Source organism: Chrysochloris asiatica, unplaced genomic scaffold, assembly GCF_000296735.1.
Source record: "Chrysochloris asiatica unplaced genomic scaffold, ChrAsi1.0 scaffold00217, whole genome shotgun sequence".
Classification (NCBI taxonomy): Eukaryota; Metazoa; Chordata; class Mammalia; order Afrosoricida; family Chrysochloridae; genus Chrysochloris; species Chrysochloris asiatica.
The window spans coordinates 909885-916858 of NW_006408735.1; positions in this window are offsets into that span (position 1 = coordinate 909885).

The window sequence follows — 6974 nt, forward strand, 5'->3', positions numbered from 1 at the left end:
TTTATTAGAAATTTTAATAGGAAGAGTTTAATAGAAGTCATTTAATAAGAAAGAGAAATAAAACATTTTTACTCTGAAAATTTCAAGATTTATAAAAACTACCATTTGAGAAAGGAAATGTCAATAAGACTCTTGTGGCTCAATAGTGAATAGTTGGTATTAGGACTGATTGTGATTGTAGCAAATATAAAGGTAGACGTTTTGTCACAAAAGGAGGGGAGTGGCTGATCTTGCAGTCCAGGAGCAGAGGACCTTGGGACCATCAAGGGAGAAGAGCAGAGTGCAGGACCCTATCCAGAGAAGCAGTGACACCAGATAAGGAGGCAGAGATGATGACGTGGAGAGATGGAGTGGCTGGGGACTCTAGGAGGGAGAAAGGCTGTGTGCTGGTAGCCAGGGAAGCAGGCTTACAGGGGATGCCCTTAGGTTGTTTGAATGGTTATACATCCCTGAGTGCTTCGGTGTGCATCAAAAAACAAAAACAAAAACAAAAAAACCACAGCTGGAATGGAAGCAAATGCTGTTGATTGATGATGCATGGAGGGGCTTGTAGTTGTTCCAATGAAATGAAATATGATAGGATGAATGAAAAGCTGATGTTCTCCTATGTAAAGTATCACTCAATTCACAATAAAATATAAAAATAAATGAAAAAGTACCATTCCATGAATATGCAATTGAATAAAGCAAGCATTATGGCAAGTAATCCTGCAACTGTGGAAAGGCCAGGATAAATGATATCTGATTGCTATTACTAGGGCTAATGTTTTTTGATTAGTAGAAAATGTAGAGTTTAGGCAGTGGAAATGGTAGCTGGGATAACTAAGATTTTATTTGAATTTGAATGGGTCATAATTCTTAATGGTGTGGCATTATGTAAATTCAAGTCAGTTCCAACTCATAGCAAATTTTTCATGAAACACAACAGAATGAAACCCTGCCCGGTCCTGTTCCATACCCACAGTTGCTGTTTGATCCCATTGTTGCTTCATCAATCCGTCTCATTAAGAGTCTTCTTTTTTTCTTATTCTCCACTTTACCAAGCCTGATGTCATTTTCTAAGGATTGATACCTCCTGACAACATGTCCAAAGTCAAGAGACAAATCTTGTCATTGTTGCTTGTAAGGAGAGTTCTCACTGTATTTCTTCCAAGACAGAATTATTTAATTTTGTGGAGGCCCATGGTACTTATAATATTTTTTGCCAACACTATAATTCAAACACACTGATTCTTCCATGGTCTTCCTTAATTGTCCAACTTTCACATGCATATGAGACAATCAAAAATACCATGGCTTCAGTCAGTAGCATCCTAATCCTCAAACTCATATCTTTGCTCTTGAACACATTAAAGAGGTATTTTACAGCAGATTTGTGCAATGCAATATGTCCTTTTATTCCTTAACTGCTGCTTCCAAGAGTGTTGGTTATGGATCCAAACAAAACGAAGTCTTTGACAACTTCAATTTTTCTCCATTTATCATGATGTCATATATTGGTTCAGCTGTGAGGATGTTTGCTTTCTTTTACATTGAGGCTCAATCCATACTGATGGCTGTACTCTTTGATCTTAATCAGTACGTATTTTAAGTCCTTTTTGCTTTCACCCTGCAAGAGAGTATCATCTGCATGTCCCAGTTTCATGAATCTTCCTGCAAATCTGATGTCATGTTCTTCTTCATATAATCCAGCTCTCTCATTATTTACTCACTATACAATACAGATTGAATATGTATAGTGAAGGAATACAACCTTGCAGAATACCTTCCTGATTTTAAAACATTCAACATCCTATTGGTCTTTTCAATAAACTGCCTCTTGGTCTATGTACAGGTTCATCATGAGTACAGTGAAGTGTTCTGGAAAATGCATTCTTCACAGCATTATCCATATTTTCTGATTCTCTCTAGAATCAAATGCCTTTGCATAGTCAAGAAAACACAAGGAAACTTTTTTTTTTGGTATTCTCTGCTTTCCATAAAGAACTATATAATAATGTCAGCAATGATGCTCTTGGCTTTATGTCCTCATCTAAATCTGGCTTGACTTTCTGGTAACTTTCTGCCAATGTACTGCTACAACTATTTTTTTATTATCTTCTGCAAAATTTTACTTTCTTGTTATAGTAATGATACTGTTTGATGGTTTACACATTCAGTTGGGTCATCTTTATTTAGAATGGGCATAAACATGAATCTCCTCCTATTGATTGATCAGGTAGCTGTCTTCCGATTTTCTTGGCATAGAAGAATGAGCACATTGAATACTGCAAAGGTTTATTGAAACATGTCAGTTTTATTGTGTCAATTCCTGGAGCCTTCCTTTTGGTCAATACCTTCAGTGCAGTTTGGACTTCTTTTATATCATTGTTCTTGTACATATATATGCTACCTCTTGAAATGGTTGATCATCAACTAACACTTTTTGGTACAGTAATTTTGTGTATTTCTTCCAATTTTGTTTGATGAATTCTGCATCATTCAATATTTAGTGCACTGTTGTTGTTGTTACATGAAATCAAGTGAGCTCTAGCTACTGACTTTGTTGCCTGCAGACTAGTGTGTATCCTAAGAACATCTGCACCATTAGAATCCATCAATATTTCAAGGTGAGACTTCTGTTTTTTTCTTCAGTTATTTCAGCTACCTTGATAGTTTCTGTTTAGCTCTTTTTACTTCCTCATTTTATGTTCATTCACGTACATTCTACTTACTGATTGTTAATGAATGCTTGCAGATACGAATTGTGTTTTATCTTCAAATGAAAGTCATGAAATCTTAACTACAGCTACATCATTAAATCAAATCTACATTGAGAAGACAGTCCTTCCCAAGTTGTATTTTGAGTCCCTTCCAATCTGAGGGGTCATCTTCCAGCACTCTATCTGCCAATGCTCTGCTACTATTCACAAGTTTTCAGTGGCTAACCATTAGTGTAGTGGTTACAAATCGGGCTGCGAACCTTAAGGTCAGCGGTTCGAAACTACCAGCTGCTCCGCTGGAGAAAGATGAGGCTTTCTACTCCTGTAAGGATTTACACCCTCGGAAACCCTGTACAGGGTCACTATGGGTCGGAACTGACTCTATGGCACTTAACAACAACAACAACAACCATTCAGAAGTTATATGCCTCTCACTCTTGCTAGTCTGTCTTAGTCTGAAAACTCCACTGAAACCTGCCAGCATGGATGACATTGCTGGCATTTAAAATATTAGTGAAATCAGTTCTAGTATCACAGCCATATGATAGTCCTCCATGATAAGATCTAATATAATGTAATTGTAATCAAGTCCATAATCAGATATTCTTCCAGCAGTCAATCAATTGAAAGTAGGTTTTCTGGAGGGTATGGCCTATTTCCAATATATTGGACATTCAGAAACAGTTTGTTTGGTTTATGATGAGTCTGGATCCTGCAACTGTCTTATCATCCAATCTGGGGTTTTTCAGACTTGAATCAGTGATCTGCTTTATTGCCTGCTGATCCTGGGAGTCATCAGCAGCCTGTCATTTTACCTAGCCTACCTGCCTGCTTGCCTCCTGACATGTTGATTGTGGGTTCATCACATCTGCAATTTGTCAGAAGCCTCATTATTTCACATTCTTCTTCATATAGACCAGTTTTTCAGATTATTTGCTCATCATATGGATTGAATAAGTATGATGAAGGATGCAATCCTGATGCAAAACTTTCCTGATTTTAAAGCATACTGTATTCTCAAATTCTTCTCTAAAAATTAAAATTTTAGGTTCTTTTTCATTAATGATTTAAACTTATGATTTCTATTTTGTTATGAAAAGATGCAACCAACATTTGGTAGATGCTTTCAATATTCTACATTATTTATGGCTCTGGGGTTTTCCAAAGTAATATTTATAAAAGTTAAATATTCCTAACATTTTTTAAATTGTAGAGTCAAGATACTTTATATGTTGATTTTTAGTTTTTGCTTTTTTTAAAATTAAGCATCAGTTTTGTCACAGATAATTTTCACTTTAACTAATCTGTGGTTATGTTTTAAATATATATATTATCAAAATTTTGGTTTCTATTTATATACCAAGTATACCAACTGAACGGGTTGTAGTCCCAGATTATGTTGCTCATCATGACCAGTTTCAAGTATGATTCTGACCTACCCTCTTCTTACTTAGTAAAACTTCTTTTCTTATTATAAAAATGAGCTCCATCAGGATCCATATACATAACATCACAGAAAAAGCATATATTTATTTTCAAAACATTCCTTTGGAATTGAATTAAGAATGTCCATATATATTAAATAATTCACTGTGGATAAAAGGAATTCCATAGATTTTGTTTCATGAACTGGATAATAATAATTCAATCTTTACTGAGTTGGCATTCTTGATTTGCTATTTAAAGTACATAACGACACTAGTATAAAACTGCCATCCAAACACTGTTTTTCAAATTCTTATATATGAAAAAAAAAAGACAACTCCAAAAGCTATTGCTTCACTTTTCATATGTGTAAAGAAATTGTAAATGGACTTACTTAATTGAGAAGAACATCCTAATTTTACCCTGCTTCATTCTTTATTAAATACTCAGATGCATGCACACAAAGAAATTTAAATGTCTATCTAATAGTTTGTGTTTTCATGCTTACAAATTTTGACAAGTCTTGAAATATAAAACTGCTTGGCAATTAAAGTCCACTTAAAATAACATTAAATGAGAGGTCTTTTGTTTTCAAGTGTTTATTAGTGAGAACTACTTGGATTAACATATTTTCTGAAAAGATATTTGTTTGCTATGGAAGCTTACAAAGACATGAGTAAATGCCAAAAATATTGATAGAAATTTGTTTTCTTTTCCTTTTTACAGAAATTTGAGGTAATAGGCTCTGTGCTAGGATAATCATTTCACCATTTCATACCTTTTGAGAATCTATGGGTGTATTTATGTATACACATGCTCACACACATATTTATATAATCTTAAAGTCTAATTCTTAGACGAGAGCTACCAAGAAATAGTTTCTTATTAAGTTTCAGAGTGTAACATATTGCCATTTAATCATCTTCACATCTTTCTCTGAAAAAAAGAAACACATTTTATCTTTGAAACAACTTGAAACCTATAAACAATTTTACCTGGTGGATGACTCAATTAAACTTTTTGAATGATTTATGAACAGCAGCCTTATTTTGAATTTCTGTTCTACCTGCCCCTTTGGCTCTCAATTCTTTTCACTTCTGTGTTGCTTTTAAATGAAGTGCATAATCATCTATTAAATATTTGTGATAAAATTCTAGCATACACACAGACACACATAGACATATATATACTGTTGTTGTTAAGTGCCATTGAGACGATTCTGACTCACAGCAAACCTGTATAGGGTTTCCAAGGAGTAGTGAGCAGCCAGTGGTCTATGTCACAATGGAGCCAAAGGAAATCGAAAGGATAATAACAATATTATGAAGAGTTGTACTCCAACAAATTTGAAAACTTGGAGGACATGGATACATTTTTAGAAAAACACAACCTATGAAACTTACACATAGTAAAGTAGAAGACTTGAACAGACCCATAACAAGAGAAGAAATTGATCAGATCATCAAAAAACTCCCAACCAAAAGAAGTCCAGGTCAAGATGGCGTCACTGGTGAGTTCTACCAAACATTCAGGGAAAAGCTGTCACCAATTTTACTCAAATTATTCCAGAATATAAAAGAGGATGGGAAAGTTCCTAATACATTTTATGAAGCAAGCATATATCCTCTTACCAAAACCAGGGAAGAACATCACTAAGAAATAAAATTATAGACCAATAGATGCAAAAAATTCTCAATAAAATCCTAGCCAAGAGAATCCAGCAGCCCATCAGAAAGCCCATCATGACCAAGTGGAATTCCTATCAGGGATGCAAGGATGGTTCAACATTAGGGAAACAATCAGAGTAATTCAACACATAAATAAGAAAAAAATAAAAGAACCACATAACCATATGGATTGATACAGAAAATGCATTTGACAAAATACAACATCCATTCCTGATAAAAACAAAACAAAAACTATCAACAAAGTAGGAATTGAAGGGAAAGTCCTCAACATAATTAAGAGCATAGAAAACCAATAGGCTACATTACTCTTAATGGAGAGAAACTGAAAACCTTCCCTCTGAAAAGAGGAACCAGACAAGGATGTCTTTGTCACCACTCCTATTCAATATGATGCTGAAAGTCTTAGCCAGAGCAATAAGGCAAGATAGGGAAATTAAAGGCATCCAAATTGGTAAAGAGAAAGTAAAACACTCTCTATTTGCAGACGTTATGATCCTATACATAGAAAACCCCAAAGACTCAGTAAAAAAGCTATTAGACCTCATTGGAGGATTCAGCAATTGTGCAGGGTATAAGACCAACATACAAAAATCAGTTGGATTCCTCCATAGTAACAATGACAGTGCTGAAAATGACATTAGGAAAGCATTCCCATTCACAATCGCTGCCCAAATGTTTAAATATTTAGGAATAAATGCAACCAGACAAACAAAGGACCTATACAAAGAAAACTACAAAACACTACTACAAGACACCAAAATATTACTACAATTACAAACAAGTGGCTCACCCAGGAGACATCAAGGCAAATGGTTAGGTCCCCTCAGGGCAAACCTTCTTTGAAGGCTGGGACCCAATGGGAATACACACTCTGATTGGTGACCACATTCGTCGCCAATAGGGGGAAGTGTGGGAAGGGCAGCAGGGGAGCTGCGAGCTAAGCCCTACAATGTTCTATGGACTCCTGTGAAATGGGCTAGACACCTGACTGGCCAGCACTGTGGCAAAACTGGAAAGTGATATGCAAAGGATTGAAACAAGACCTTTACCTCAAGCCTTATACGAAAATCATCAACTCAGCATCAATTAAAGACCTAAATGTGAATCCCAGAATTATAAAGGCCATTAATGAAAAAATAGGGATATATGTGCAAGTTCT